Source organism: Primulina eburnea, chromosome 7 (assembly GCF_022965805.1).
Source record: "Primulina eburnea isolate SZY01 chromosome 7, ASM2296580v1, whole genome shotgun sequence".
Lineage (NCBI taxonomy): Eukaryota > Viridiplantae > Streptophyta > Magnoliopsida > Lamiales > Gesneriaceae > Primulina > Primulina eburnea.
In genome coordinates, this window is record NC_133107.1 from 34,620,967 (window position 1) to 34,645,547 (window position 24,581).

Below are 24,581 nucleotides of genomic sequence, written 5' to 3' on the forward strand. Positions count from 1 at the left end.
TAAAAATTTTCTTAAATACAAAATAAACTTTCAAATTTGCATTAAAATAACTTGCTCGTCTAAAAATATTTGGAATAAAAACAACCACAACCAAGTTTGCCAAAAATAATATTCGTTTAAAGATCATAAACCACTTCATGAAAATCAGAGTATTTGAAACAACATGCATTAAAGTATTCATAAAAACATGGGCGGCCCTCGGGTTTAGCCTCCTGCGCAGTCCAAGCCGGCTCATTGGTCCCTACCCCTCGTCTCCTCAAAGTCATCCTCACCTGTATCGATCAAGTCTAGTGAGTCTAAAGACTCAATATGTATAAATTGGAGATAGCAAGTACTACATAATAAACCACATGCATCTTTAAAGTAGGACTCACATATTTGAAACTTGAATGTAATATCATAAACATACTTGAAATTTGAACGTAGTAGCATAAACTTAGACGTGTCATCATCATAAAACTTTTCTTAAACATATTTGCATCATACATAGTTGAGCATACATAACATCATTTTGCATAGAGATATGTTTCAAAGCAAGTGATCCATACATAAATGCGCCTGATCAGACTAAACCACAGTACTGGACTGACAGTGAAAATCCACTACCACATACATGAGATCCCTGGTAATGCTTTACCGGGTGGATGGGTCTCTGGTCATGCTTTACCGTTTTCCAATCCTGATCTAAACTTGGTCATGATTTACCGGGTGGATAGGTCATCGGCCACGTTCACCGTCTTCCAAACCCGTTCATAACTTGGTCACAAGACATTTAGAATACCTCAAAAAAATAAAAATACTTTCTTTTGCACGTCGATCATACTTACTTGGCGTTGAGGGATTCGTTGGATCTCGCTTGGGGCCACTGCTGCACGTACTAACATGAGTTCAAGCACTTATCTTTCATAACTTAGACGTATTAGTCATGCTCACACCCAAAATGACAATTTCTTTATGACGTTCTAAATCACTCGGGACTTGACTTCGTTTAATCATTGTACTAAATCATTACATCAAACCCCAAAACAATCCATAAAAAAAATTATTTTTTTAAAGGAGTACACAGACCCCGTGTAAGGGTTCAGGTAGGCGTCTAGGTAGGTGCTGGAAATTCACATTTTCAAAGGAAAAAGGGCTCGAACCCCTTGTAAGGATCCGGCTTCGGGTCCGTGTAGGTGCTGGAATTGTGAACAAACGAAATTCCCTACACTTGTGAGTTAATCCTACTCAATCGATCATAAGGACCGTGAACCAACACCTCAAGACCCATCATAGGATGCTATGGCACTTATTCAAACTCAAAAAAACGCCCCAAAATAACTACGCATCACAAACAACGCAACCCAATCCGTGAACACGATATTTGACACCAAAATGCATCCTAGACTTCTAATGAAAACAAGTGCCTATCGACGCGAACCGACGCACCAAAAACCATCCCAACATCATATTCAACATACTTAAACGCAGCAGCGAACACCTGTCAATCCCTAAAGAAGCATGCAACAATAGTACTTCAAGAACACCTCAAGAACGCATTTTTCAGAAAAACCCAGTTTGAGCAGTCCCACAAAAATGATCATAACTCACTCATTTCTTATCCAAATATTTCGAATTTATCGTCAAATCGAAGATATCAAAATGTTCTACATTTTATATGTTGAAATTTTTCCCAGAAAATTGACCGAAAAGTTGCAGTAATTAAAATGACAGCAAATTCTGATTTTAGATCCAAAAATGTTTCAAAAACCGATCTAACAAATTTCTGCTCAAACTTGGTACATCATACATAAATTTTTACGCATAATAAACATCATAACACATAATATGATGATATCGACTCAGGAATAATAGAATATACATGTCTTTTGATATTTAACATTACCGAAACAACGATACCGAAGCGGGAAAGATGCGAGGGTCGATCCGGGACGAACGTGGCACGATTTTCTTGAAGAAACCCAACGAAAATTGCTAGAAGTTTTGAAGGGGAGGGGGCGGCTGCTTTTGGTTCTAAGAACCCTAAATTATTTCTTCAAAACAAATGGAATGAAACACAAACAAATGTGTGTGTGTGTGTGTGTTTTACGTGAGTGTGTGGGAAAAGGGCGTGTGCGTGAGTTTAGTGTATTTAGGGGGAATAATTTAGGATAAATAAATTATTTACATGATGTAAGGTCCGAGATTATAGAAATGATATTATTTTAAACCGAGATTATTGAATTAGAGAATTATGGAGTGTTGAATTATATTCCAAGATGTTTGAACGTATTTAGGATTGAAATTGAATCGAAAAGATTGAATAGGGGCCAAATTGCAAATATTGGAAAGTTGAGGGACTAAAGTGCAAATATGGAAACTTTGGTTGGACACTTGTCTTGCCAAGCTTGAGAACGTGTAACCCTTCATCCTTGTCACAATTTTCAGCCATGAAAACCGAAATCTCCATGGTTGACACCTCCAAGCTTTCTTGTATCTTAAAAAAAATTGATTTTGCAAGATCCGGCCATCCGATTTTTGATCCGAGCATAGTTTCGCGCTCCTCTCATCAAGAGCTACTGGAGGATGTAAGTTTCATTGAATTCCAGCATGTTTCGAAATCTAGATGTTGGAGGAATTGTGATTTTATTATGGATATGTATTCTTGAGTAGCTAGAGATCATAACGCCGTAAACAGATTGGTTATCGGATGTCGTATGCAATTGTTGAAAAATTCAGCATGTGGGCCGAAATCATATAGTGCTGAATTATTGTGTTTTGGATTGGTATTGTTGTGGATATTGAGTGGTTGATGTTAGTAGATTGTTGTCTGAGTTATCGAGATACCAAAATTGCGTATTTATGTCGCCGAATTTGATATAGAATGAAGTTAATCAATTTCATGTCTTGAGTTGAGTTTGATATTGATAATGTGAAGTTCGAATTGTGCTTGTTCAGAATTGGTGAAGAAGATTCGGACTTGAGATCGTAGCTTCAAAACCCGAAGAAACGGAAGGTATAAGTCAATGTGGTATTGGGAGATGGACTTGAGTCGGTTTAGACTTGGGTTTCCCTAAATCACATACTTTACTTTATTGCATGGATATATTGCATTGATTTGATTAATATACTTGTTCTCTTGATATTTAGACAACAGGTATTGGTCGAATTGTCTTGTGACACACTGTGACGGATAGTGGTGGTATCGCCACGGCACATTGCACGATGTCACACAAGATAGGATGCTAGCGATAGAGCTACAGTCCATGACGGTTAGGTCAGGACACTGGATGTATGGTTATATCGAGTAATGGAATTTATTACGGAATTCGATATAGGAACACCATATTTGGTTATATCGAGTAAAGGGGTTGGAATTCTTCTATTACGGAATTCGATATAGGAATACCGGGGCACTGGTTATATCGAGTAATAGAGATTATGGTTCCATCCTTTACGGAATTCGATATAGGAATACCACATCTGGAAACCGGGATCCCTAGACTAGGATTGAGTCTAGTCTGAACTGTAGATCTACGAGTATTGTCGACAGTTTGATATTGATTATGTTTCAGACTTTGTTACATATATCTGTTACCTGATTACATGCTTTATATTTGTTTATATGATTGCATGTTTCGTTGATTTATACTGGGATTATATTCTCACCGGAGTTATCCGGCTGTTGTCTTGTCTGTATGTGTACATGACAACAGGTGGGACAGGTACAGGGTTGAGAAGATGAAGAAAGATCGTGATTAGAGTGGAGATTCCGGACTTTGAGTATGATGTATAATAGGGTTGGAACACTTGACATTAGTTGTTAAACCTTAGTTTAGTTGAATGTATGCAGTACAGGACTTGTATTGTATTTTATACTGATATGTATATTAGTTTGATTTCACTACGTTCCGCACTTTAAAAAGAAAAAAATTTTAGACCCTGTTTTATAATTGATTAATTAGTCCCAATGACGATTAAGGAAATGATTAGCGTCCGGGTCCCCACAACAGGTGGTATCAGAGCGATAGATCCTTTAGACTGAGATAGAAGAGAATGAGCGGGGTAGATTGAGTTTTCTTACCTTGCATGAGTTTGCTAGCATGAGATTTATTATAATGTTGACTGATATTGTGTATGCTAGCATGACACTATGTGTTACTGCTTTAAAATACATGTTACCTGAGTATATGATTTGAATTGGTACTATGTATTATTGAGTATGAATCAGATCTGATTCATGATCAGCAGTAAGATGATCAGAGAAAGATTGCAACAGATTTGTTGTATTTGGGTTACTAATGTTTTGGTAATCAGATATACCTCCGCGGAGAATTCCAGAAAGGGGTAGTACTTCGTCTGAACAGATAGATGCATCAGAAAATTCAGATAGAAATGTAGTTGAAAGAGTTTCAGTTATTTCAGTCGCCGATTCTGAGTGGTATCGAGACGTCTGAAGAGTGTGAGAACTGATTTGATGACATAGAAATACTGTTTGGTTTACTTGATTATTCAGATGAACTGAGAATTAAACTGATATTTCACCAGTTACGAGAGACTGCCAGGAGTTGGTGGATTACCATTAAAAGATTGTTAGAACAGAGAGGTACAGTGATTTCGTGGGAAATATTCAGAACTGAATTTTATCGAAGATTTTTCTCATTTTCGTACCGAGAGGACAAGAAAGCAGAGTTTGAGAATTTGAGACAAGGTCAACTTAATATTGAAGAATATGTTGCTAAATTCTCTACTCTACTGCGTTTTGCTCGGAATGTAATTGGGAATGATGAAGCTGTAGCGGATCAGTTCATCAGAGGATTGAATTCGGAGATAGTTGCACTGATGAACATACAGCGACCTCACCATTTTGCTGATGTCTTGAGTAGAGCGAAGAGAGCGGAGGCGAGTTTGATTAGACAATTAACAAGGTTGTGTGTGAAGCAACCCCAGACACAGCAATCCCCTCTTCGAGTTGATCGTGGCAACACGAGTGGAAAGCAAGATCTTCTGAAAGCTCAAAAGAAGCCATTCAAGAAGTTAGGGAGTGGTTCCTCTAGTTCTAGTGATTCTAGTTCGAGTTACACTGGAGTGTACTGCAGAACTTGCGGAGGAAGACATCCCACAGGACATTGCCAAGGAGTGCTTGGTCGTTGCAATATCTGTAAACAACCAGGGCCTTTTTCTAAGGTTTGTCCACAAAGAGGTCCCCGAAGATCTTAGAGGGCTAGACCATTTGGATATGTGATTGAGGAACAGACACAGGGCACACTTGATGACATAGTGACAGGTACTGATCTTTTATGATTATGTTGCATATGTATTGCTATATACTAATGCATTTCTTAAGATTATCCTGGAATGAGTTGCATGGAGATATGCATTATCTGTTGGGTCTGTATTGCTGTAGTATTAATCTTTGTACCTTCTGGGGAAAGAAAGATTGATCTCAGAGATTTCTGTGATATATTGTATACTACAGTAAGATGAGAATGAGAATCGAGACAGAGTATGGTGTACTTGTATTGTCTGATTTGACTGCATTACTGATATTGGTGATATAATGATCAAGTACAGAAAGACAGAAATATTGTAGAATCTGTTCCAGACATGGTAAGATTCAGATTAGAGATAGCTAATGAGTAGAGATTTTGCAATAAGGATTCTAGATTTAGAATTCCTTTGATATTTTCGTATATGACTCGATTGTCACAGAAAGGAACAGATGGTTTCCTTATGTACTCAGTAGATGTACTGAAATCGAGCTTAAAATTGGCAGATTTGCCAGTGATATACGAGTTGACAGATGTTTGCCTAGATAAGATTTTAGATTTGCTTTATATCAGAAAGATAGATTTCAGAATTGAATACAGATCAGATACTGATTGTTGTTTTAGAATTCAGTACAGAATAATATTGTATGTACAGAATGATACAGAATAAATTGAAAGATTAGTAGAAGAGTACTGACCAGGAGTTACATCTGATTTAGTGTTTCTCTTTGGCATGTGTCAGTATCTTCAGAGATGTTCTGATAATTCTATGCTTGTTATATCTATGAGATTTTGATATAATTGCAGCATTTGATTGATCGAATCGACTATCGGAAGACTGTATTGATTATTCTGAGAATAAGGATTATTGTATAAATAAATTATTCAGATATGAATCCTGCTTGAAACAGATTGTATTCAGAATATGCGATACCTGCAGTTAGTATACCGATTGATCTTGATACAGTTGAGATTTCGATCAGGGATTGATAAGAAACCGATATCAGAAAAACCAGAAAGTGCAGAATTGGCAGAAATGTATTTTGTCTGATTTGGCAAATTACCTCATTCAACTGTTGTTTTGTATCTACTTGTGTATTGTGATTACTCTAAATCAGTATTTGAGACATCTTATATTGTTTTGGGGAGCATATTCTATTTGCAGATGAGATATACCAGTTGATCAGAATGACATGAAGATATTTATCAGAAATCCTTGTTTTATGAGTTCACTGAACTCACTAGATCTGTATAGGATATTGATATTTCGTGTCTGAGTTGATATTACTGTGTTTTGAATCCGTATATGCTACAGATTAGTGTGAACTTGAGGGAGTATATACAGTTTCGACCGAATCAGAGTTAAATTCGAGAATTACAGCAGTTCAGAATGTGATCAGAATGTAACAGATATGTGATTTTGTATTTTGTATAAGATTGATTATTCTGTGATGTCAGACGTATCAGAATTGTACAGCAAATCTTGATATTGATAGTCAGAGCCGAATATCAGGTAAGTATTTCCTCTTTAATTTATGTTATTAACTGATTTGTGTATATCAAATAGTTCGGATCAGAAAGAACAGATATTGTCAGAAACTTACAGTAATGAATTCAGTGTTCAGTTTGATGATTGAGAATGTATGGTATTCGAACAGATAGAGTTGATATAGACAGATTAGATCAGCTATGACAGAATTTGTATTGAAATGTTGACAGAAATTGTATTGATATGTCTGAATCGATAACAGAAAAGACAGAAAGATAGAAATCAGAAGATTTATTACAGAAATTGTATAGTTCTGACGAGAAATGAGGAGTATAATTCGATGAATTTCATAATGAGATTACTTCAATACTTTCCAGATATGATATGCTAAGATTATGATTGACAGATTGTTCAATCTATAGCTATTAGTTTGTACCAGATAACGTACAAACATGACCAACTGACACAGATCGATGTCAGAAAAGTGGTCAGAAAAATCAGAATGCCACAGTAGATTATATCAGATTGTGACTTTTGATTGATTTGGTACTTGTAATAGAGTATATCAGGAGTTTTCTCTTAGATTGTTTTACAGATTGACAGACAGTCAGAATGTACTAGCCAGATATTGGAAGATTTTGGTACAGCTTTGTGTTGGATATTAGCACTATACAGCTTTAGTGCTGGATGTTAGCACTAGTTGTTATGAATTATTGTCACTGTATGAATTCCTGTATGACAATAATTATTAAGACAGTTCAGAATGGACAGATTTAAGAAACCAACGCCGGATGATGACGATTGGTATTTGAAGCTAAAGACAGTATATGTCCTTGATTGAGATAAACAGATTTGATAATAGCTGATGGTCCTGATATGTGATGAGCTGTGGATTGGTTTATACGAACGTTGTATAGCCAGTAATACGAGATTGATTCTGTCAGAAGGATTGGAGAAGTATTATGACCTTGTACTTAGTGAATTCTTATTCCAGATTGGAATCAGAATCAGTAGAAGTAAGAGAATTCAGAATGAAGATTATCCTGTTGTTGAAAACACAGTAAGATTGTCAGTAGGTCAATGAGAATATCTGAAAGACAGAATCTGATATGAGATTGAATTTCAGAATTGATTCATTGAGATAAGTTTTCTGATTTACCTCTTGTATACGTTTCGTGTTGATATCGGACTTGATTACCTGTGATTTCGAGGACGAAATCATATCTTAGAGGGGGAGAATTGTAAGGTCCGAGATTATAGAAATGATATTATTTTAAACCGAGATTATTGAATTAGAGAATTATGGAGTGTTGAATTATATTCCAAGATGTTTGAACGTATTTAGGATTGAAATTGAATCGAAAAGATTGAATAGGGGCCAAATTGCAAATATTGGAAAGTTGAGGGACTAAAGTGCAAATATGGAAACTTTGGTTGGACACTTGTCTTGCCAAGCTTGAGAACGTGTAACCCTTCATCCTTGTCACAATTTTAAGCCATGAAAACCGAAATCTCCATGGTTGACACCTCCAAGCTTTCTTGTATCTTAAAAAAAATTGATTTTGCAAGATCCGGCCATCCGATTTTTGATTCGAGCATAGTTTCGCGCTCCTCTCATCAAGAGCTACTGGAGGATGTAAGTTTCATTGAATTCCAGCATGTTTCAAAATCTAGATGTTGGAGGAATTGTGATTTTATTATGGATATGTATTCTTGAGTAGCTAGAGATCATAACGCCGTAAACGGATTGGTTATCGGATGTCGTAGTTATGTCGCCGAATTTGATATAGAATGAAGTTAATCAATTTCATGTCTTGAGTTGAGTTTGATATTGATAATGTGAAGTTCGAATTGTGCTTGTTCAGAATTGGTGAAGAAGATTCGGACTTGAGATCGTAGCTTCAAAACCCGAAGAAACGGAAGGTATAAGTCAATGTGGTATTGGGAGATGGACTTGAGTCGGTTTAGACTTGGGTTTCCCTAAATCACATACTTTACTTTATTGCATGGATATATTGCATTGATTTGATTAATATACTTGTTCTCTTGATATTTAGACAACAGGTATTGGTCGAATTGTCTTGTGACACACTGTGACGGATAGTGGTGGTATCGCCACGGCACATTGCACGATGTCACACAAGATAGGATGCTAGCGATAGAGCTACAGTCCATGACGGTTAGGTCAGGACACTGGATGTATGGTTATATCGAGTAATGGAATTTATTACGGAATTCGATATAGGAACACCATATTTGGTTATATCGAGTAAAGGGGTTGGAATTCTTCTATTACGGAATTCGATATAGGAATACCGGGGCACTGGTTATATCGAGTAATAGAGATTATGGTTCCATCCTTTACGGAATTCGATATAGGAATACCACATCTGGAAACCGGGATCCCTAGACTAGGATTGAGTCTAGTCTGAACTGTAGATCTACGAGTATTGTCGACAGTTTGATATTGATTATGTTTCAGACTTTGTTACATATATCTGTTACCTGATTACATGCTTTATATTTGTTTATATGATTGCATGTTTCGTTGATTTATACTGGGATTATATTCTCACCGGAGTTATCCGGCTGTTGTCTTGTCTGTATGTGTACATGACAACAGGTGGGACAGGTACAGGGTTGAGAAGATGAAGAAAGATCGTGATTAGAGTGGAGATTCCGGACTTTGAGTATGATGTATAATAGGGTTAGAACACTTGACATTAGTTGTTAAACCTTAGTTTAGTTGAATGTATGCAGTACAGGACTTGTATTGTATTTTATACTGATATGTATATTAGTTTGATTTCACTACGTTCCGCACTTTAAAAAGAAAAAAAATTTAGACCCTGTTTTATAATTGATTAATTAGTCCCAATGACGATTAAGGAAATGATTAGCGTCCGGGTCCCCACACATGATAATTAAAATTGCTTATTAAATTGCCACTTAAAATACTAGTTAAATGTAAATAAATTGCTAACCCACTATTAACTTTACTAAATAACCCGAAAAAAAATTAAAATGCACAATTGAAAATCTTTAAAAGTTTTAAAAACTTAAATTCATCTAATAATTAAATTAGGCTTTAAAAATGCTTACAACTAAATAAATAAATTAAAATACCTCATTCTTAGCTTCAAATAAAATAACACATTTTGAATCGCCAAACTCGTCGCCGGTCTTTTTTCCTCGATCCCGCATCAAATAATCGCCTGAAACATGAAACTCGAGAAATGTTTTAACGTGCATCACATAAATATAAATAAATTAAAATAATGCAAACAAATAAATAATGCATTTCTAAAAATAATTTTAAACTTAAATAAATAATTTAGCAATTTAAATAAATGCATGGGTTTTACGTGCAATATTTTGGTATCTACAGTTCCTCCCCCACTTAAATAAATTTCGGCCTCCAAATTAAGTCTTACCAAACAGCTCCGGACAACAGTTCCACATATCTGCTTCGGTCTCCCAAGTGGCCTCTGCCACTACTTGGTTCAGCCACCGGACTTTGACCAACTTGGTCACTTTGTTCCGAAGTCCCCTTTCCTGTCGGTCTAGGATTTGGACAAGTTTTTTCTAATACGACAAAGATGGAACCAACTGCAATGGCTCAAAGATCAAAACATGCAAAAGATTGGCTAGGTACTTCCTCAGCATCGAGACCTGGAACACATTGTGTACACCGGCTAGATTTGGCGGTGGGGCTACACGATAAGCTAGTGTCCCAACTCTGTCAAGAATCTCAAACGGTCTAATAAATCTCGGACTAAGCTTGCCTCTCTTCCCAAACTTCATAACACCCTTCATAGGTGCTATCTTTACGAAAACATGATCGCCTACGGCAAACTCAAGATCCCTTCTCCTCTTGTCAGCATAACTCTTTTGACGAATCTGGGCGATCTTCATCCTGTCTCGGATCTTGACCATCACATCTATAGTCTGCTGAAAAATCTCGGGGCCGAGTTCTGATCTCTCACCGAATTCATCCCAATGAATCGGCGATATGCACTTCCTCCCATACAATGCCTCGTAGGGAGCCATACCTATAGGTGATTGGAAGCTGTTGTTGTATGTAAACTCCACAACAGGTAGCTTCGATTCCAAATTCCCTTGGAAATCAATCACACAAGCTCTCAACAAATCCTCCAAAATTTGAATCACTCATGGCTGCGTGCAAACTCTTCTAGAAGGACGATGTAAATCTCGGGTCTATGTCGAACACTATAGTAACTGGGATCCCGTGCAATCGAACTATTTCTTGTTGACAAGTGAGGAATTCAGACACAAATCGGCGGATGTTCCGCTTCATACCCGGCCACCAATATAGGTTTTGAAAACCCTTGTACATCCTGGATAGATAGAATACGGATATGTATGTGCCTATGTCAGAATATCCCCTCTGATCGAATCAACACTAGGTACCCACATCCTTTCTCTATATTTTACAATACCATCAGACACAATATAGAGTACACTGCCTTTGGCTTCATCCTTCAGTCTCAATTTCTGTAACTGCTCATCCAAAGGCTGACCTCTACGAATTCGGTCTAGCAAGGTAGGCAGGACTGTCAGATTAGACAGCTTAGGAGCTCTGCTCTTAGGATAAACTTTTAACCCAAATCTCTGAATGAAGAGATCTCTGCACTGACAACTATGCTACGACTGCAAATTTTCTGCTCAAGGCGTCTGCCACAACATTAGCTTTCCCCGGATGGTAGCTAATCTCACACTCGTAGTCTTTTACCAACTCCAACCATCATCTTTGTCTCATATTCAATTCTTTCCGCGTGAAGAAATACTTGATACTTTTATGATCATTGAATATCTCGCATTTCTCGCCATACAAATAATGTCTCCAATTCTTCAGCGCAAAGACAACGACAGCTAACTCAAGATCATGAGTCGGATAATTCTTCTCATGCACCTTCAACTGTCTGGAGGTATAAGCTATAACCCGACCATGCTGCATCAAAACTGCCCCTAACCCGAACTTAGATGCATCCGTGTACAACACAAAATCGCCTTGCCATGATGGCATGGCTAAAACTGGTGTTGTAACAAGAGCTTGCTTCAAAGTATCAAAGCTTTTCTTGCATCAATCAACCCATATGAATTTAGCATTCTTCTTAGTCAATGAAGTGAGTAGCACTGCTATCGAAGAAAATCCCCGAATGAATTTCCTATACCAGCTTGCTAAGCCTAGGAAACTGTGAACTTCTGAAGCATTCTTAGGCTCAACCCATTCCTGCACTGTTGTTACATTTGCTGGATCCACAATGCCACTGCTAGAAATTACATGACCCAAAAATGCTACCTTATCCAACCAAAATTCACACTTACTGAATTTTGCAAGCAGCTTGCGACTCCGCAAAATTTGCAAAACTGTATCCAAATTCTGACGGTGCTCCTTATGGCTCTTCGAGTATATGAGAATGTCGTCAATGAACACTATGATGAATTGATCTAGGTCGAGCTAAAATACTCGATTCATGAGGTCCATATATATCGCTAGAGCATTCGTCAGTCCAAACAACGCCACTAAGAACTCATAGTGGCCATATCTGGTCCTGAAAGCTGTTTTATGAACATCTGCGTCTTTTACCTTTATCTGATGATACCCTGATCGCTTATCTATCTCAGAGAGCACTGTGGCTCCCTGCAACTGATCGAACAAGTCCTCGATCCTTGGAAGTAGGCATTTGTTCTTGATCATTACCTTCTTCAATTCTCGGTAATCGATACATAGTCTCATGCTCCCATATTTCTTTTTTAAAAAGAGCACTGGTGCGCCCCATGGTGAGAAACTAGGCAGATGAACACTTTATCTAGGAGCTCCTGAGTATGTTGTTTGAGTTTTAACATCTTAGTTGGAGTTAACCGGTACGATGCCTTAGAGATTGGCACGGTGCCTGGCACAAGGTCAATGGGAATGTCCACCTCTCTCTCTCTAGTGGAAGGCTTGTGACGTCATCTGGAAAGACGTCGAGAAAGTCTCTGACTACTGGTACATCAGATATCTACGGAGTGGGTGCATCAGGCACTAAAACAATGCTGGCCAAGAGAGCCTGACAACCCTTGTGAATAAGTCTCCGTGCCTGTATGCAAGAGATCATGCGAGGGAAACTCCTCCATCTATCTGGCATCGGCAACACGATCAGATTAGCATACACCAGGTGGGCTTATAGTTCGAGATCGATGTCTCTGACGAGGCTAATAGCTGATAATTCTTCCTCTGATGGGACTGTCACTAAATAGCTCACGTCGATTCCAATAAACTTGATGTCCAGATGATTAGCAAACGTCTCTGAAATAAAAGAGTGAGTGGCCCTTGAATCTATCAAGGCCTTCGTGGCTACTCTCTTTATGAAAATATTTCCAGTCAACAGGGTCGTGTCTGGGTTTTCCTCCTCTACCTGCATGGCGAACACTCTCCCCTGGGTCGGCTGCCTCCACTGTGGGCAGTCCTTCAGCATATGATCGCTGGCTCTGCATTTGAAGCATTTGCCTGATCCAATTAAACATTGTCACGGATGCTGACAGTTGAACTTCGGGCACATTTAGTACTCACCGGGCCGCTGAGGAGCCTTCTGTTGAGGAATTGGGCCCTTCCCTTTCGGCAGTCATGGAATGGTCTCTTCCCCTACTGTCCTCAGAAAGGCCTCTTAAACTGAGTTTGCTGTTGCTGCTGCTGCTGAGGTGCCTGATAGGGCCTCATGCCCTACCTATCAACCTCTATGTCCCTTTGTTACTGCTCTGCCGCCAAGGCTCTAGACACAGCAACGACATAGGTAGTTGAACCAGCAACTCTCACATCGCGGCGCAAGATTGGCCGCGAACCATCCATAAAATGCATCAGCTTCTCCCGGGCATCATTTGCAATTAGGGGCACAAACTGACACCCTCTCTCGAACTTCCTCACAAACTCTGCAACGTGTTGTCTCCCTGTTGCAGCGTCATTGTAGCGCCCTTACCCAAGCCACTACTAAACAGAGTAATAAACATGCAACATTAAACTTAATACCAACAATTAAACAGCGGAAACCAAATACTGATCATCTTACAACCCAAATGAAAACAAAACAATAACAGCAGTCTTAAACATTAAAACAACCATAACAAATACATAATTCTGAACGAGAAAACGATAAACCACAGAAAACCTTCACTGGATCACCACCGAAAACCCAACTACTCTAGCCACTGCCTTCGATAAACATAAAAATTGTACATTAATTAAATGTTTTATAATATAAATATATATTTTTTGTTTTATTAAATGTTTAAATATTATATGTTTTATAATAAATTGTATAAAATATAAGTTGTTATGTAATTACAAGTTTTTACTATTTTTTACAGGTTCGATAAAACAAGAATAAACTTGGAGTTTCAAATGGGATTAAGATGATTCTTGGACTTGTAGAAAGTTGTTGTTAATATCTACAATATTGATGGCAAGCATGAGATAAAAATCTTCTCACAAGTGGGATCAAATTAAGCAACAAATAAAGTTACCAAAGGAGTGGCAGTTTTACCATGCTCTAGTATTTTGACCATATCTCTCAAATTACTTGGTCAAATGTTTTGAAAAAAATACCACAACTAGACAACTCAATTATCCACATGTTTCTTTTTATGTGAGGAAGCAAATTCGGAGAAGAAAATTTTCAAAAGTGATAAAGTGATGTGTAATATAATATAATATCTTGAAACACCAATGAAAACTTTTGTGTAAAAAAATAATATTTTATTTGTGGTTGTCTCCCCAAATTTGGCTATAAATAGGGGTGCATTGTAATGTATTGAGATATCTCTCATTCTATTAACAAACCTTTGAGTTCATAATATTTATATCTATATTTTTCCTTTATTTCTTCATTTAAATATAATTAGTATGTTAATTTCATATTCAAAGTTTTACACTTTGAATAATGAATAGCTAATTTCCTAAAGTTGAGATGAAAAAGTGAAACTCTTGGCATGATAATAAGGTTACTAAAAGGTAAGAATATATGTTTTATATTATTTAATCATTATTTATTGTTTATGTTATATTTATTTCTTTAAGTATTTTTATACACTACTTATAAGTGGGAGTTTTGATTTATTGTTGCTATATGTTACACTAAATTTTTGGAACCACTTAAATGTTAGTTTGGTATTACCAACCATTTAAAGTGGATGCCTTGATTTATTATATATGAATATATTATAATATTAAATTTTTGGAACCATTTAAATGTTTGTTTGGTTTTACCAACCATTTAAAGTGGGAACCTTGATTTACTATATATAAATATATCATAATATTAATTTCTTGGTACCATTTAAATGTTAGTTTGGTTTTACCAACCATTTAAAGTGGGAACCTTGATTTAGTGTTTACAAATATATATAGCACAATAAATACTTGACCACATTTATAAGTTTTAGTATATATTATATACTTATAAGATAATAATATATAACATAATATAAATATGATTATTTAATATATTGGAACCATTTTATTAAGTGGATTTCAATATTGTTCGTTAATGTTAACTTTATTAAAATACCAAGAGTGGATTATTTATTCTCAACTACTTAAATTAAAATTTGAACAATTAAAATTTACCCATTAAAGATTCAAACAATTAAAATTAAAAAGAAACAAAAACAAAAAAAAAAAACAAAAACAAAACAAAAACAAAACAAAAAGACATTGTAGTGGATTTGTAATTACCTTAGCTTCCCTGTGGATACGATCTCGGACTCACCGAATTATACTACTTGTGGACAACCTGCTCTTGGGAGTGCAACAACCAAAGTCGCAACAAGTTTTTGGCGCCGTTGCCGGGGAAGTATAATTTAATTTCAAGTATATTTAATTTTGTTTATATTTTATTTTTCTTTATTTTTTAATTTTTATTGCTTTTGCGTGTTTTTATTCCTTTCCATTTGCATTTGCATGAGCATTTGGTCACGTACACTTAGTGGTCGACTCATTCGAAATAACCCTTTATTTTTACAAAACATGGCGGAAGAACCCATCCAAGAAAATGAAGATGAAATTCAATCTCAACATGATCATGATAGACGAAGAACACTTAGAGATCACATGAATCCTACACGTACTAGTGCACCTTCATGTCTAGTTTTTCCCTCTGATGCATCTCATTTCGATTTAAGCCTGATATTATCCAACTTTTACCCAACTTTCATGGCTTAGATTCTGAAAATCCATACATGCATTTACGAGAGTTTGAAGAAGTGTGCAACACATATAATGATCTAAATTGTAGGATGAACACCATTCGACTTAAGCTTTTTCCTTTTTCTTTAAAAGATAAAGCTAAAACTTGGCTACAAAATCTTAGATCGGGATCCATTCGAACTTGGGATGAATTGCAACAACAATTTTTGAAAAAGTTTTTTCCATCGCATAGAACAAATTCTTTCAAAAGGCAAATCATCACTTTCACTCAAAAACAAGGAGAAACTTTTTATCAGTGTTGGGATAGATACAAAGAATTGCTTAATCTTTGTCCACATCATGGTTTTGAAATTTGGAGGGTTGTTTCTCAATTTTATGAAGGCTTAACACCTAAAGATAGGCAAATGATTGAATTTATGTGTATGGAACATTTGAAGATAAAGATCCAAACGAGGCAATTGAGTATCTCGATTCATTAGCTGAAAATGCTCAAAATTGGGACACTATAGGTACAATCGAACCATCAAACAAGATTCAATCTCCTACATCTGGTGGAGGTATGTACACTCCCAAAGATGAACATGATTTTCAAGCTAGATTTACCTCTTTGGCTAGAAAAGTTGAGGCACTTGAATTGAAAAAGAATGGTCAATTAAAATCTGTTCAAGAAATTGTGTGTCACATCTGTGATACAAGTGATCATTTTACAAAAGATTGTCCCACTTTGCCCTCTTTTAAAGAATGTCTCCATAAACAAGCCAATGTTTTGAACAATTTCAAAAGGCCAAATTTTGAACCATTTTCTCAAAATTACAATCCAGGTTGGCGAAATCATCCAAATTTTAGTTGGAGGAATGATAATGCTGGACAATTTCCGCAACCACATTTTCAAAATCAACAAAATTTTCAAAATTATGCACCTTATGTTCCTCCACCTAAAAGGAATTTGGAAGATTTATTGAATTCTTTCATTGCAAAGCAAGAGTCTATCAATACTCAAACTGCTCAAACAATGAAAGATTTGAAAGATACTCTTGCTAAATTTTCATATGCACTTAATGTTCATGAAAAAGGTAAATTTCCTTCACAACCTCTGCCTAATCCCAAGGATCATCATTCACAAACTGGAACTTCTGGAACTCAACCGATGGATAAGCTAAAATCTGTTATTACCCTTCGAAGTGGTAAGGTTGTGGAAAAATCCATTCTTGAACCTTGTGAAGATGATGATAAATCAACTTCAAAGGGTAAGGAAGTGGAACCCATAACTTGCGAAGATGAGGTTCAACAGACAGTATCACCACCATTCCCTCATGCATTGAAAAATACAAAAAAATCAAATTTGAATTCTGATATATATGATATTTTTAAACAAGTAAAAGTTAATATTCCTTTATTAGATGCAATAAAACAGGTACCATCATATGCCAATTTTTTGAAAGACTTGTGCACTGTGAAAAGAAAATTGAATGTGAAAAAGAAAGCATTTTTAGCCGAACAAGTAAGTGCAATCATTCAAAATAATAATACTTTGAAATATAAAGACCCAGGTTGTCCTACTATTTCTTGTATTATTGGAGAACGAAAAATTTAAAAAGCATTGCTTGACCTTGGAGCTAGTGTGAATTTACTTCCATATTCAGTTTATCAAGAACTCAATCTAGGCGAGTTAAAACCTACTTCGGTAACACTTTTACTTGCTGATAGATCTGTTAAAGTGCCAAGAGGTATAGTAGAAGACGTGTTGGTCCAAGTTGATAACTTTTTATATCCTGTCGATTTCATAGTCTTAGATACACAACCTATCGAATCTTGTTATGCAATTCCTGTAATTCTGGGTCGTCCATTTTTAGCAACTTCTAATGCTCTTATAAATTTCAGGAATGGAATAATGAAGTTTTCATTTGGTAACATGACCTTGGAGCTCAATGTTTTTAATCTTTGTAAGAAACCACATGACAAAGGAGATGAAAGTGAAGATGAAAATCTTATTGAAACTCTTGTGGAAGAAAACATTCAAGAAGGGAGTACTCGTGATCCATTAGATATTTGTTCAATTGAAACTATTAAAGAAAATATTGAAATTGATCTTGATGATTTTATTAGGTATCACCCGTTACCAGGATCAGAAAAAGAATTTGAGGCAAAATATGAGAACAAAGACGAACTACCCATATTGGAGTTAAAACCCTTGCCAGAAGAATTGAAGTATGCATTTCTTGGAGAAGATAAAACATATCCGGTGGTAATTTCTTCCAAACTATCAAGTAATCAAGAAGGTAAATTAATTGATATGCTTAAAAGGCATAAAAATGCAATTGGTTGGACAATAAAAGATCTTAAGGACATTAATCCACTAATTTGCACTCACAAAATTCACTTAGAAGAAAATGCTAAAATATCTCAACAACCACAAAGGAGATTAAATCCACACATGAAAGATGTTGTGAAAACTGAAGTTCTCAAACTACTCGATGTTGGGATTATCTACCCTATTTCTGATAGTAAGTGGGTAAGCCCAACACAAGTAGTTCCAAAAAAATCTGGCATCACAGTGATAAAAAATGAAAAAGGTGAAATGTTAACAAGTCGAGTCCCATCTAGTTGGCGGATGTGTATTGATTATAGAAAATTAAATGACGCCACTAGAAAAGATCATTTTCCATTACCATTTTTGGATCAAATTTTAGAAAGAGTAGCAGGTCATCCATACTACTGTTTTCTTGATGGATATTCAGATTATTATCAAATTCCCATTGCACTCGAAGATCAAGAAAAAACTACATTCACATGTCCTTTTGGAACATTTGCATTTAGAAGGATGCCATTTGGATTATGCAATGCCCCAGCAACATTTCAAAGATGTATGCTAAGCATTTTTTGCGACATGGTTGAAAATTGTTTGGAAATTTTCATGGATGATTTAACTGTCTTTGGGAATACATTTGATATTGTCTTGAAAATTTAGAAAAAGTTTTAAAAAGATGCGAGGAAAAAGGTCTTATTTTAAATTGGGAAAAATGTCATTACATGATTACTTCTGGAATTTTTTTGGGACATGTCGTGTCATCTCATGGAATTGAAGTTGATAAAGCAAAAGTTGATGTCATTGCCAATTTACCCCCTCCAAAAACCATTAAAGAAATTCGCTGATTTTTGGGACATGCTGGATTTTATAGGAGGTTTATAAAGGACTTAGTTTAATCTCTAAACCCATTTGTAATCTCTTAACAAAAGACACTGCATTTGAGTGGACTCAAGAATGTCAAAATGCTTTTGATAAAATCATTCGACATTTAACATCAGCTCCTATCATGCAACCTACTGACTGGTCTTTACCATTTGAAATCATGTGCGATGCGAGTGATTATGCAGTCGGTGCAGTACTGGGTCATAGAAGAAACGGTAAGCCTTATGTGATATATTATGCAAGTAGAACTTTAAACAATGCTCAAATGAATTACTCCACAACTGAAAAAGAACTACTTGCTGTAATATTTGCATTAGATAAATTTCGTTCTTATTTGATTGGATCAACGACTATTGTGTTTACTGATCATTCTGCTATTAGATATTTGTTGACCAAACAGGATGCAAAGCCACGACTGATACGATGGATTTTGTTGCTCCAAGAATTTGACATTGTGATCAAAGATAAAAAAGGAACCGAGAATGTCGTAGCCGATCATTTATCGAGACTAGTAACAGGATCATCTTGTGAAATGACACCAATTAACGATAATTTTCCTGATGAACATCTAATTTCAGTTACTACTACACCTTGGTTTGCTAACATAGTAAATTTTCTTGTGACAGGAAAAATGCCACCGCAATGGAGTTCCCAAGATAAAAGAAAATTTTTGAATGAGGTAAAAAACTTTTATTGGGATGATCCGTATCTGTTCAAGTATTGTCTAGATCAAATTTTTCGATGTTGCATACCCGACAATGAGGTAAGTAGTGTCATTAAATTTTGTCATTCAGAAGCATGCGGAGGACATTTTTCTTCAAAGAAAACGACTGCAAAAATCTTGCAGTGTGGATTTTATTGGCCCACTTTGTTTAAAGACACCCACGAAATCTGCAAGATCTGTGAAAATTGTCAAAAATTGGGTGCGATTTCAAAAAGAAACATGATGCCTTTGAATCCTATCACTGAAATTGAAATCTTTGACTGTTGGGGAATTGATTTTATGGGACATTTTCCATCGTCGTTTGGATACTTGTATATTTTAGTTGCAGTTGATTATGTTTCCAAATGGATAGAGGCAATTCCATGTCGAACAAATGATCATAAAATCGTCATCAAATTTTTAAAAGAAAATATTTTTAGCAGATTTGGAATTCCTCGAGCGATGATAAGTGATGGGGGAACTCACTTTGTTAATAAACCATTTGCTTCATTAATAAAAAAAATATGGTATTACTCATAAAGTAACTACTCCTTATCATCCTCAAACAAATGGACAAGTTGAATTAGCTAATAGGGAGATAAAGTAAATTTTGGAAAAAACTGTTAACTCAAATAGAAAAGATTGGTCTCTGCGACTTAGTGATGCACTTTGGGCATATCGAACAGCTTGTAAAACATCATTGAATATGTCTCCCTATAGGTTGGTTTATGGAAAACATTGTCATTTGCTTGTGGAATTGGAACATAAAGCTTATTGGACGATCAAAACTTTAAATTCAAGCATGGATGATGCCAACAAATTGCGTAAATTGCAACTTAATGAACTTGATGAACTCAGAAATGACGCGTATGAGAATTCAAGGATTTATAAAGCAAAAATCAAGTCATTTCATGATAAAACAATTCTTAGAAAATCTTTTGAGATTGGTAAAAAAGTTTTGCTTTATAATTCTCGACTTCACATATTCCCAGGAAAATTACGATCAAGATGGAATGCCCATATATTGTAAAGCATGTATATTCTTATGGAGCTGTGGATATTGAAAATCCTAAAAATGGTGATGTTTTTAAAGTGAATGGACAAAGGCTTAAACCATTTTAGGAAAATGAAATCTTTCAAGAAGAGTTTATTTCCCTTTCTGATCCTTAAATTTTTATGTTGCATTTAATTTTGTTATTTTTTATTTCAGGTTTCTTTAATCTTTTTATTTCCCGGTTAAATGGCGTATAACGGTACTCCGTGACTCTCATAGTCGGTTAAATCAGTTTCCCAAAATTGCTGATACAAAAAATTAAAAATAAAATCATTTCTTTTCTTTTCAAAATGGATGAAATTCTCTAAAAAATTTGTAAACATTTTCCCTCTGTTTCTGAAAATGTTCTAAGAAAAATTTATGCAGGAAGGTGTGAAAGATTGAGATTGCTAATACAAAAAGGAATTCCAGAAGATATTCGTCTTGTGATAGAAGCTAAGGTCCGATTAGGAGGAGAAGTTCCACAATCATTGCTCATTCGGTATTTGTCTGGATTAGGAAAAAGCACTTATGCGAAAAAACGTAGGGCCAAAAGTTTAGGGGTTTGTCATAAGTGTGCGAGATGCACTTGTGACAAACGATGCAGATATTTGGGATGTGTTTCCAATAACAGAGAAGATAAAATTGGTTTCATTAAGAATGGGCTGAGTAAGGAGTCTTTAGATAACATCTTATTGACTCTTGAGACGCATTCTAGTGGACATGTGCATATTGGACTTCTCCGTTTATGAATACAATTCCAAGATGAGCGTCATAGTCTTGGGAATCCGACTAAAAAAGACCATATTTGCCAATTTATAAGAAAATTGGATGGGAAGCATATCCTCGACTCATAGAAGGTGTTGAAGCCGTTTCTGGACGTAAAACCAGAGGAAAATTGTGAGCCACAATCACACTACTGTTTATATGCATGTGTGTCATTATTGTTTTTAATATTTATTCTATTTACAGCTGTGACCCATAGTTTTGTTATGATAACATATTACCCCTATAAAATCTCTCATATTTCTCTCTATTTTCGCAGACCAAAAAAGAAAGTAAAAACATGGCTGGATCCTCTACACAAACATTGAAAAATATTTGTGTATTTTGTGGGTCGAGTCCTGGAAAAAATGAAGTGTTTGTAGAAGCAGCGAATAATCTTGGAAAGATATTGGCTGAGAGAAAAATTCACTTGGTATATGGGGGAGGTAATATTGGGTTAATGGGATCTGTTTCAACATCTGCTCATCTTGGAGGTAGTCAGGTTTTGGGTATTATTCCTACAGCTTTAGCTGAAGGAAATATTACAGGTGTTACGATTGGGGAGAAATTAAAAGTTTCTTCTATGTATGAAAGAATCACTCAAATGATTGAAAATTCTGATGCTTTTATCGCACTACCAGGTGGTTTTGGTACATTAGAAGAAATTTTTCACACTGTTTCTTGGGCACAACTTAATATCCATAATAAACCTGTGGGCTTGTTGAATATCAATAATTATTATGACAGTTTGTTGACATTTCTTGATAAAGCTGTGGAACAAAATTTCATTTCAGAAAATTCACGACGGATGCTCATCTGTACTTCGACTGCCGACCAATTAATTGATAATTTGGAAGCTTTTGTTCATAATAATGATCCGATGATAACAAAGATCAATTGGTCGCAATCAACCAGTAAGAAAAGAAAGTTGAATAATTGATTCAAAAGTCGTGGATTGATTTGCGTTTGTTTCAGTTTGTTATCTTCAATAAAATTCCAAGTGATATCTCTTTCATTATGTACTCTTTATTAATAGTTATTTTGACATTATGGACAATGTCATATTCTGATTGGGGGAGAACAAACTTATAAAAAAAAATTTAAAAAAAAATTAAAAAAAATATATAAAAATATATATATTATTTTATAATAAAATCATGTTTATTGCTTGTATCTTTGTAATTTTTACAAAAATATCATACATTACATATTTGAAAGGTTTAAATTAGAAAATGTATTAATCTATCTAAGGATGTTTAATTTTTATTTGAAAAAAAAGTCAATTTTAATATTCTGATCAATATAAAAATATGATTTATGAAATCTTTTTGAGTGATTAACCATTGTGATAAAATAAGGTATTAAAGTATATGGTCCAAGATACACCTTATAAGAGTGCCTAAAATTTTAAACTCACACATATTTTGTGAGTGAGTGGAGAGGACTGAGAAAACAACTTTCGAGACTTTATTGATCATGAGAGAGACTATCTATTGTTTAGTTCTTGAGTTCTTATTTTGAAAAAAAAAATGATATTTCCTGAAAAAAGAAAAGAGGAGAAAAATACAAAAAGAAAGATATTGAAGATCTATGTAATTTTTAAGTTATATGCTACGACCCATATATCTCTCATAAAAAAATAAAAAAAAAGAAAGAGAGAAATTTATTGTACAAATTAAATAAATATGTGGTCAAGAAGCATAAACTTAGTCTGATTCCATGATGTTATGAAAAAAAAAAGAAAAAAATATATCAGGAAAAAAATATATAATGAGAACAACTAGATTTTGAATCAATGGATTTTCTATCTTTTGATTAGTTTGGCTCGTCTGTCTGTCTGCATTCTGTAAACCAATTTTCGGAGCATTTATCAGTATTCCAACTCCATGAGAGAAATCGTTGCCATAAATTGAAACATTTATTAACCTGTGAAGATATGGAGTTGAGACTCTTACTAGGAATTTCTGAAGGCCGTGTACATTTAACTACCGGAAATAAGCTTTGAATTGATCATCTCAAATTATTTCATAAATTATAATTATGATGATCTTGATATAACTTTGACAGTTTTCAAATTTAATTTAAACACTTAGATAGTTCTGATTGCATTTCTATTTAAATTAATCAATATGTTTTGTATTGCTATTAACGCTTAAATTGCGAGGGATTAGCAATAAGCTGGTTGGGAGGTCTGATAAACATAAAAATTGTACATTAATTAAAAGTTTTATAATATAAATATATAGTTTTTGTTTTATTAAATGTTTAAATATTATATGTTTTATAATAAATTGTATAAAATATAAGTTGTTGTGTAATTACAAGTTTTTACTATTTTTTACAGGTTCGACAAAACAAGAATAAACTTGGAGTTTCAAATGGGATTACGATGATTCTTGGACCTGTAGAAAGTTGATGTTAATATCTACATTATTGATGGCAAGCATGAGATAAAAATCTTCTCACAAGTGGGATCAAATTAAGCAACAAATAAAGTTACCAAAGGAGTGGCAGTTTTACCATGCTCTAGTATTTTGACCATATCTCTCAAATTACTTGATCAAATGTTTTGAAAAAAATACCACAACTAGACAACTCAATTATCCACGTGTTTCTTTTTATGTGAAGAAGCAAATTCGGAGAAGAAGATTTTCAAAAGTGATATGTAATATAATATAATATCTTGGAACACCAATGAAGACTTTTGTGTAAAAAAATAATATTTTATTTGTGGTTGTCTCCCCAAATTTGGCTATAAATAGGGGTTCATTGTAATGTATTGAGATATCTCTCATTCTATGAACAAACCTTTGAGTTCATAATATTTCTCTCTATATTTTTCCTTTATTTCTTCATTTAAATATAATTAGCATGTTAATTTCATATTCAAAGTTTTACACTTTGAATAATGAATAGCTAACTTCCTAAAGTTGAGATGAAAAGGTGA

General features: G+C 35.0%; 1 long non-coding RNA gene and 1 pseudogene across 1 annotated transcript; both read left to right on the forward strand.

Moving 5' to 3' along the window:
- The first annotated feature begins 2,430 nt into the window (after positions 1 to 2,430).
- Positions 2,431 to 3,902, forward strand: LOC140836218 (uncharacterized). Its single transcript, XR_012119033.1, has 3 exons — positions 2,431 to 2,567; positions 2,938 to 2,995; positions 3,696 to 3,902. It is a non-coding gene; the product is annotated as an uncharacterized lncRNA (long non-coding RNA).
- Positions 3,903 to 14,151: 10,249 nt separating this feature from the next.
- Positions 14,152 to 23,037, forward strand: LOC140835885 (uncharacterized; annotated as a pseudogene).
- The last annotated feature ends 1,544 nt before the right edge of the window (positions 23,038 to 24,581 follow it).